Below are 11,060 nucleotides of genomic sequence, written 5' to 3'. Positions count from 1 at the left end.
ACATGTGAGTTCCAGGTTAAAGGAAGAGGGTAAGACATATGGGACTAAGCAGGGAGAGCAGCCAGCAGACAGGGTTGGGTAGGCAGGGATCTTTGACTAACTCGCTTCTACTAAATAGGAAGTCAAGGATGTGAGAGCTGTGGGGAACTGTGGATGACTGGGTATAGGTGGAGGCATCCCCTGGGTGGTCTTTCAGTGTCTGTTTTTGTATAAGATTCCATTTCCTGCTGTGGATGAGAGACTAGCAAGTGTGCTTCCTCTTGTCTAGTCAGTAAACAAGGCCTGCGGTGGGTTTGGGTTTTGGATGGAATAAAGCCAGAGATGCTGGGTTTAGTTTGTCACTGGACAGTAGGTATAGGAGGTTAGAGAAAGCTCTTACAATCTGGTTCACAGCCCACCCCTCCTTCTTTCAAAAGAAGTTTCAGGTAGAAGAAAGGACTCTACTTTAGAAGTCTCCATGGGAAAGTTCTCTCATGAATTCAAGATTAGTTTTTCTGTAATATCTCTCTGCTCATCTATTTTTTTTCTTTTTTCATCCAGTGTAGTCATTCACATTCTTTCAAGTAACAATGATACTTTTATTTTCTGCAGAGTGCACACCTATAATTTGCAGAAACAATCCACTTGGCTGGGTGTGGTGATTTATGGCTATAATCCCAACATTTGAGAGGCTGGGGCATGAGGAGAACGAGTTCTAAGTCAGCCTAGCATTCACACTGAAACCTTGTCTTCAAAAACAACAAAGACCAGCCAAACACACCCCTATCAAAAAACAAACAAAGCCAACAAAACAAAAACTCCAAAACAAAACAAAAATCAACAGTAACAAAAGCAGCCAAACATACAGTCAGCCCTCCATCCTACCCTAGAGATCACATCCTGAAGGTGCCTATGACTGTGTGCATGACAAGAAATACATTAACCTGTGCTACTCTGTGTTGGATGGAATGCTTTTGTTAGAACAAGTTGAGAAAGATCGGATTATGTGGTTCTTCAGCGAATTCTTGCCTGATACATCCTAGATGCTATTTACATGCCAACTGATACAGTCAACCCAGTTTTAGAAGTTTGAAATTACGTTTTACAGTGTGAAACACAGCAGTAACTTCAGGGTTTGCCTCCTTCTTTCAGTTTTTCTGACTTTCATGCTCAAATGTTAAATACCACAGAAATGGACTTTAACAAAGTTGGACGACAAGTGATGCCATTGGGTATCACTCAGTTTTCCCACAAGTTACCGGTCTCAGTGAAGATGGTTGACGGAGCAAGCCAGACAATTAGACAGGCCCAGAAGCAAACTCACATACAGGTAAAGATGACAGGGAATGCAGATGAAGAAAAGAGTTGCTTGTTTTGAGGTTCCTACACTATGATATTGTTCTAGCAGAAGCCTTTGAACACTCTGTTGAGTAGATAAAATGAAGTAAAATTTCAAATTGGTGATATATAGAAAATTTGTAAATATCTTTTGAAGGAATCTATAATGTATGTATGTATGTATGTATGTATGTATGTATCATCTATCTATCTATCTATCTATCTGATGTGTGTGTGTCTGTGTGTGTGTATGTGTGTGTGTGAGTGTGTGTGTGCACATCCAAGTGGAAGCCATAAGAGGGTATGGGATCTGCAGTTACAGGCGATTGTGAACTCCAATCTTTAGAAAGAGCAGGAAATGCTTTTAGCCTCTGAATCATCTTTCCAGGCTCCACATTTTGTCACTTAACAGGAAATCTATGAGAGGTCTCTTTGCTAATACAGGCTGACTGTGACAACAAAGTTTGGAATGTCAAAGTTGTACAGCCAATAGGAGTAAGCAATAGCATTATTGCAAGGAAGAAGACTCTTCATTATTGGCAAGGCAACAGTGCCTTCGTGTGGCTATGATTGAGAATAACAGTAAGGAGCGAATTATAGTTCTGCACTGCTATTTCATGTTTGAAAGTCGGCTGACAATTCTGTTTCAGCAGTCACTGAGGGATTTCTAAAACCTATGTGTGGGCCAGTCACTTCATGAAGATTCTGTACTTCCTACTTATAACGCATATGGGGCTTTTAGTGGTTAATTCAATAGATCAAAAACAATAAAACACATGCTCTGATTTTCTTTCCTTGGTGACATTTAAAGCTAATATCAAACCAAATCATATTAGTCAAGCCTTCACCAGGGCAGTATAAACTCTTGGTATTTAACAATCTATTACTTTATCAATATCTGTATATATATATAAATGAAATACATAATAAGTTTATTTGTTCATTTAACTATAGAAACAGTGTGTTACTATGAAACCTGGCATTAACTATATAGCTCAGGTAGTTCTTAAAATTGGTATCCTCATGTTTCCCAAGTTTTAGATCTAAGGATATATGCCATCATTTGTAGCTACAATTACATCAATTTAGTTCATCATCTATAGCTAAGTATTATTTATTGATTTTTAAAAACATGGTTAGTTGCTTATAGATAAGCTACTTTTAGAAGGATTTATGGGCAAAATAGCCTGTAAAACTCCCATCAGAGAAGCAAGCAGGCTGATACAGATGTTCACCTCTCATTTTGCTCCCCCAGATCCAAGGGCCCAGTCTCATTACTACCTCTACAGCAGAGCACCTACTTTCCTCTCTGACCTTATCCCAAATGGATCAGAAGGCTCTTCTCCCCCAAATCATTACATTACCTCAGCTTTCAACACCAGCAGGCATCCCCTGGGAATACACCAGTTGAGCAAGCCAGATATGCTAACTGAAGGCCTTTATCAATCCCTCTATCCTTCCGAATTCAATCCTCTAGTCTCATCCCTAACTCTTCAGTGGAACACCTGCTGCAGCCTTCCTTCCCTCACTGCCCACATCTGTAGATTCCACAGATCATCCTTTCCTAACCCCCCTTCACCACTAATTGCTTTATCCCAGCACCACCTGTAGCAGGCACACCCTGCTAACTCCCCTAGCCACTCCTACTAGAGAAGCAGACAGGTTGTCTTCAGATCTTCCCCTCTCCTACTATTTCTCAAGATCCAAATCCCAGTCTCATCCCAAGCTCTATGGCAGGCCTTCTGGAGTGACTTATTTTATTCTTTACCCCCATTACAAGGAGGCTAACTGAGCAGATCTTGGTGGAACACTCTGCTTTCTTCTCTCCTGTGAATGCCCTCAGATCCTATCCTAGAACCATTCCTAAGCGTCAACACCCAATATCCAGAAACACATTGTACCTGGAGCCCCTGGTGGTCATGCCTGTCAGGTCCACAGAAAAATTTCTAACAGGCATCATACAGCTACCACATCCACCTAAAATCCAGAGAAGAAACAGAAACCAAGGAACCAAACAGCATCCAACAAAGACAAAATGTGCTATCTGCACATAAACCTATAATCACCCCAATCCCAGATGCCAAATGTGAACATAAAAACACATTCAATAACGTCCAGGACAATATGTCTCCACTAGAGTTCAGTAACCCTATGGCAATAGGTCGTGAATATTCCACCACAGCAGAAGCACAAGAAAAAGATCTCAAAACAGCCTTTATGAAAAGTGAAAGTGACCTTTAAAGAGGAAATAAATCCCTTAAAGAAATCCAGGAAAACATAAACAGTGAGAAGAAAGGAATAAAACTGTTCAATTTCTTTATTGAAAATAGATTCAATAAAGAAAATCCAAACAAAGAATTCTAATAAAAAATTAACAATTTGGTTATTAACTATGAGGCAAACTTTACCAACAGAATATAAAAGATAGGGGAGAGAAAGCAATCTAGCTGCTGAAGACATGAACACTGGTCAGTTCATTTTATGAGACTACAGGTACCCTGATACCCAAACAACACACAGACTCAACAAATAAAGAGAATTAGAGACCAATTTATCTTATGAACATAGGTGCAAAAGTACTTAATAAAATGCTTGAAAACATAATCCAAGAATATATCAAAAAGATCATCCACCATGATCAAGTAGACTTCATCCCAAAGATATAGAGATGGTTCAATATATTATATATTATATATCAATAAACGTTTTCCAACATATAAACAAACTGGAAGGAAAAAATCTGACATGATCTTCTCATTAGATGCAGAAAAGGCCTTTGACAAATATCCCTTCATGATAAAAGTCTTGGAGAGATTAAGGATACAAAGGATATACCTCATCATAATTAAGGCAGACTGCAGCAAGCCTATAGCCAACATCAACTTAAATGGAGAGAAACTCAAAATAACTCCACTAAAATCAGGACCAAGACAAAGTTGTCCCCTTTCTCCATATTTATTTAATATAGTACTTGAAGTACTTAGCTAGAGCAGTAAGACAACTGAAGAAAATCAATTGTATACACACTGGAAAGGAAAAAGTCAAATTCTCATTATTTGCAGATGATATAATAGTATACATAAATGACCCTAAAAATTTCCCCAGAGGACTCCTACAGCTTACAAACACTGAGCAATGTAGCTGGATACAAAATTAACTCACAAAAATCAGTAGGCCACCTATATACAAATGGCAAATGGACTAAGAAAAAAGTAGGGAAGTAACACCTTTCATAGTAACCTCAAATAATATAAAATGTCTTGGGGCTAATTTTAACCAAGCAAGTGAAAGACTTGTATCATAAAAACTTCAAGTCATTAAAGAAGACATCAGAAAATGGAAAGATCTCCCATGATCATGGATTAATAGGATTAGCATAGTAAAAATGGCCATCCTACCAAAAGTAATCTACATATTAAATGTAATCTTCATCAAAATTCCAACACAATTCTTCACAGATTTTAAAAGGACAATTCTCAACTGCATATGAAAAATCAAAGAACCCAGGATATCTAAAACAATATCAAATTATAAAAGAACTGCTGGAAGTATCACCATCTCTGATTTCAAGCTATACTACAAAGCTACAGTAATAAAAACCACATGATATTAACATAAAAACAGACATATTGGTCAATGGAATAAAATGGAGAACTCTGACATAAATCAACCACCCATGAACTTCAGCAAATGGTGCTGGTCAAACCGATGTCTGCAGGTAGAGGAATGCAAATAGATCTCTACTTATCACCCTGAACAAAACCGAACTCCAAATCAATCAAAGACGTCAACACAAAACCAGGCACACTGAACCTGATAGAAGTAAAGAATAGCATTGAACACATTGATACTGGAGAAGACTTTCTCAAGAGAATGCTGTTAGTACAGGTACTAAGATCATCAATGAATAAATGAGACTTCTTGAAACTAAAATCTTTGTATGAAGAAGGAACTGTCATTTAGACAAAGTGGTAGCCTATAGAATAGGAAAGGGTTTTTACCAACTCAACATCTATTAGAAGATTAATATCCAACATTTATAAAGAACTCCTGAAGTGTGGCATCAAAGAAACCAAACAGTCCAATTGAAAATCAGGTTCATATCTAGGGGTTTGCAAGCCCATAAAAAGAACAAAACCATCAACCAACCAGACTCCCCAGAGCTCCCAGGGACTAAATCACCAACCAAAGAGTACACATGGAGTGACCCATGGCTCCAGCCACATATGTAGCAGAGGACGGCCTTGTTGGGAAGCAATGAGAGGAGAGGCCCTTGGTCCTGTGAAGGTTTGATGCCCCAGTGTACAGGAATGCCAGGGCGGTGAGAGTGGAGTGGGTGGGTAGGTGAGGGAACACCCGCATAGAAGCAGGGGGAGGTGGAATGGAATAGGGGATTTCTGGGGTGAGGGTGGGAACGGAGAAAGGGGATAACATTTGAAATGTAAATAAAGAAAATATCCAATAAATAAAAGAAAAAAAACAACAAAAAAAGAGAATTCTCAATAGAAGATTCTCAAATGTCTGAGAAATTCTTAAATAAAAGGTTCAATATCCTTAGCCATCAGGAAAATGTAAATAAAACTACTTTGTGATTCTATGTTATATTTGTTAGAATGGCTAAGATCAATAACACAAGTGACAGCCCATGCTTTGAAGGATATGGAGTAGGGGAACACTCCTCCATTGCTGGTGGGAGTGCAAACTTGTACAGCCACTATGGAAATCAGTATGGTAATTCCTTAGAAAGATGGGAATTGACCTATTTCAAGATCCAGCTATATCACTCTTAGGCATGTACCCAAAAGATATCATGAAATTTGTAAGCAATTGGATGGAACTAGAAAAAAAAAAGTTTGATAACATATAAAATACTGTTCCATATCAAATATACTAGAATGTATGGATGAAGGTTCTATGTAGGCATCTGCTTGACCTTTCCACATTCAATGAGTTATGTTGGTGCTGTTCTCAGGAATGGGCCTTAATGTCAGTTTGCAGAGAGCAACCTATTGTCATAGCAACAGCCTGGGTTTGTAGATTTCAATGGAGCCCTTCGGCCAACAACTCAATTGGATATAGCCCAGTCCTAACTCTGTAAGCGAGGTAACTTAGGCCAAGAAAGATAAATAAGGTACATATTCACTTACATGTGCATATTAGTTGTTAAATAAATGAAAATAAAGCTACAATTCATAGGTCGGGAAAGGTTAACGCTAGAAGAAGGGACATGGGGCACACATGGATCTCTCTTCAAGGGTTAAATTGAATAGGTTTTATAGGTGGATGGGGGGTGGGTATGGGGACAAGAAAAGGAGTCTTAGGTGGAGAGGGGAAATGAAGATAGGCTTGAGAGACAGCTAGAACTGAGGGGCATTTAAGGTGTGGCATGTAAATCTAGTGCAGTACAAACTTCCTAAAATATACGAAGGCAATCTTAATGAAGTCTCCAAATATTGAGGGGCACAGAGTCCCATTTGGTTATTCTCTTGCAAATGAAGCTTACAGTACACTGACTAGGGCTCATCCAATTTACTTATTGGTCAAAGATGTCCCACTGAAATCCCTAGACAACCCAGGGTGTTGACAAGACAATGGATTGTTCTCTGAAAACTGGCATCAAGGCCCACTGCTTAGGACAGCACCAACACAACTCATAGTTTCTTCATAGTCACAGGAAAGGAAACTAAGATGTTTAGAAAAGAATAGGAACTACACCCTATTTCAGGAGCTTAGTGCTTCCCTAACTCCATACTTACTCTTTTAAAAAAACATTTTTTAATTAATTAATTAATTAATTATTTTGAGTTGGGGGTCTTTCTCTCTTAAAACATGTTTATTGATTAAGCTTATTAGATAAACTCATTTAATTTTCTTTAATTAGAAGCTTCTGTTTTAATTAATTATTTTATTTATTTATATTACAGATATTACTCCTCCATCCCATTTGCCTCTAAAAGGGTGCTCTCTCCCCACACCCCTTTTCCCTGGGGCCTCAGGTCTCTACAGTATTAAATGCATCCTCTCCCTCTGAGGCCAGACAAGGCAGTCCTCTACTATGTATGTATGTGCTGCGGAGTGGGGGAGACTCAGACCAGCTTATATATGCTCCCTGGTTGGTGGCTCAGTCTCTAGGAGCTCCCAGGGTTCTGTGTTAGTTGAGACTGCTATTCTTCCTGTGGGGTTGCCATCCTTTAGCTCCTTGATCCTAATTCCTCTATAGGGCTCCTAAATTGGGGTCTCCTGATATAGCACTGTTTGTACTGGAACTTGCTTTGTAGATCAGTCTGACTTTGAACTCACAGAGATCTGCCTGCCTGTCTCCCAAGTGTTGGGAATAAAGGTGTGAGCCACTACATCTGGCATATGCTCACTTTTATAAGAACAAATACTAAGTGCATGTACGTTAGTCCTCAAGTCTTCTCTCCTCATAGTTGCTGAGGGAATGTTATCCTTGAGTGACTTTGCTGTATATTGTTGGCTTAAGATGTTTAAGGAACCCTGTAGTTCCATAACCAACTACTGTCAACTAGAATCCATTTCTGAGATCACTAGACCAACTTTCCCTAATAGGTAGGTTAAATACTTCCTTATGTGATTTCACTAACTTTAATTTCTTAGCCACATGACTTGTACATATCACTCAGTTAATAAACCAGTTATAATGAATACTAGGTTTCATTCTTTCTCTTCTGTACAGAATGATGGATGGAACTCTATTTAAATGTTCTCATGGAAAAGGCACCTTACATTCACTGTTGTCACAGTGAGACTTGGATTTGGGGCTCCATACCCTGGCTATGTCTCTGCCTGATTTTTCGATTGGAAAGATGATTTAAATTCTCCATGTTTAAGACTGTCTCACATATATAAATGAGTAGTTTTACTTTTATTAAATTATATCTATGAAAACATCGTTATATTCTACATCTATAGATGCTACAATCACTTTCCATTTCTTGTTATCCTCCCTCCTATCCCTTCCATCTTTTTTTTGAAGAATATTAAGTGAAAACTGTATGTATTTAGGACTGAGAGTGTTGTTCAGTGGTAGAACATTTGTCTAGCACCCATGAGCCCCTGAATTTAATCCTGAGCAGGGCCAAAGAGGGAGCATATATTTTACACAGGTATATGATATGATGTTTTGAATGTTATGCACAGTGAACTGAGTACTAACTTTCATATAATTCATATTCCCATCATTTCACACAGTTTGCAGGATTTCTTGTGTGTGTGTTTGTTTGTTTGTAAAACGCTTACCTGGTGAAAGTGATTAATATTTATAATTTTCAGGAGATTGAGGCAAGAGTATGGCTGTGGTATATGAGGCACTATCTCAAAAACAACAAAAAGGAAATTAATGAAGAAAGGAAGGAAGGAAAGTAGGAAGGAAGGAAGGAAGGAAAAAGGAGAAAGAAGGCATTGTTAATGAAAATGTGAAGAGTTCTTGGTCTAGGTGTTGTCCATTGAGCTCTGGGGATTTCCCATCCATCCTCACTGAGCCTTTGAACCCTCAGCCATCATCTCTCTACTCTCCCTACTCTCAGTCCCGTAATAATTACTTTATTATCTGTTTCCATGAATTCAATGCATTAAGATTTTACACACAAAGTAAGTCTGCACAATAGATTTATCTCTGTTTCTGGCACATTTTTTTTTTTTACCTTGTTTAACATCTTTTTTTTTTTTTTTTTCTGTATTTAGACTCTCCAGGGCTTTGTGACCTTTTCTAAATCTTTCAATGTATTTTTTAATTCTTTCTCTTGGGAAATGGAGCACAGGGCCACTTTATGTTACCTAATAAGAGTAACTAAGTTCATGCCTAACAGGGGAGAAAAGATACACAGAGGACCATTTATAATTTATGTTTCAGTCAATAGCCAGGAGCAGTGGCCAGTACTTCTGAAGTTGGTGAGTCTCAGGAGTTCCAGGGAATCTGCATGAAGGAGACACTGAGGAGTGAGCGGGAGTCTAGGAGGTTGGTATGGGAAGGAGGCTGAATTCATTCAATACAAATTAGAATATAGGTGCTGACCCTGCCAAGGCACTTAGATCCTGCTGCAAGGTATGCTGACCTAAGTGATTTTTATTTTTTAAACTTAATTGAGTTATCTGTGGCTGGTGGACTCAATCAGCACCATAATGAGAGGACACGTTGAGAGGTATCATCTGTGCTCCATGGAATGGGACCTCACCCAATTCAGGTGCTGGATTTTCTGACCCCTTAATCTTAATCTTACATGTACTCATTTCCAGACAGTTAGTTACTGTTTGTTGGTCCAAACACCATCCAGTGTAGGAAATTCTGAAAGGGTTAAAGTAACACCTATAGTTCAGCACTTCCCTCTCCAAATATACCATGATTCTTTTTTTTTTATTAGGTATTTTCCTCGTTTACATTTCCAATGCTATCCCAAAAGTCCCCCATACCCAACCCCCCAATCCCCTACCCACCCACTCCCCCTTTTTGGCCCTGGCGTTCCCCTGTACTAGGGCATATAAAGTTTGCAAGTCCAAAGGGCCTCTCTTTCCAGTGATGGCTGACTAGGCCATCTTTTGATACATATGCAGCTAGAGACAAGAGCTCCGGGCTACTGGTTAGTTCATATTGTTGTTCCACATATAGGGTTGCAGTTCCCTTTAGCTCCTTGGGTATTTTCTCTAGCTCCTCCATTGGGGGCCGTGTGATCCATCCAATAGCTGACTGTGAGAATCCACTTCTGTGTTTGCTAGGCCCCGGCATAGTCTCACAAGAGACAGCTATATCTGGGTCTTACTATGTGCACCTTGAGATTGACCTCTAGGGAAACAAAAACAGTGGTGTACACACACACACACACACACACACACAAAACTCAAAGTCCAAGTCTTCAATGACAGTAAATCACAGAAGCATGTTTATGATAAAATAATTGAATTTGTGTTTTAACTACATCGTAACAAATATCAGAAATTGCTGTGGTGAGAAACGAAGATCCTAGTTTCATAAGATCACTGGAGACTAAGAGTAGTAAAGGCAAGGCAGTTTATTTTACAAGTTTGTCAAGTTGTGCACTAGCCTTGGAGGGCAGGAGTGTGAGAACAATATAACCCTAGACACATGACCCTGCTTCCTTTCCTCATTAATGGACAATCAGGAGAGTACAATTTTACACTCAAAACAGGTCACATTTTTCTTTTGTCATAACAAAAACCCTGTGTTGTTTCAGCTCTCTATTTCACTCCTATTTATTTCAAAGTCTATTAGGTACACGCTCTCATCACATCTTCTGGTTGTTGGGCAAGGTTGGCTGTCACTAACTTTAGTTTAGGGTGGGAGGATATATTAAGACTAGCACAGACTTTGGATGGGGTTTGACTAGGTCTTAGCAGGGGTTTAGTGTTTGCTGTTCATGTGTAGCAAGACCTAAACTAGATTGAGTTTCCCATTGAAACTGAGCAATCATGTTTCATTTCTTCCTTTTATTACTGTAATTATATGAAATATGGAAACAGCATAATATTTGGTATTAATTCATTTAATTACAAAATCATGCACTTTGTCTCAATTGTCACATGCCATTTACAGGGGTACCATTTATCTACTAGGTATTCATGCATTTAACTTTTTTATTTTAACAATTTCCTTATATTTGAGAAAATAAGAAATAGCTCTGAAAATTTAATCCATCAAATATAAGCAGTAGAAACCAGAAGTTAAAAAGAAGAAAAATTATCTACAACAGTCTTCTTTTACATGCACA

The sequence above is a fragment of the Mus musculus genome, chromosome 7 (genome assembly GCF_000001635.26).
Source record: "Mus musculus strain C57BL/6J chromosome 7, GRCm38.p6 C57BL/6J".
NCBI lineage: Eukaryota > Metazoa > Chordata > Mammalia > Rodentia > Muridae > Mus > Mus musculus.
This window is presented reverse-complemented; position numbering follows the sequence as displayed.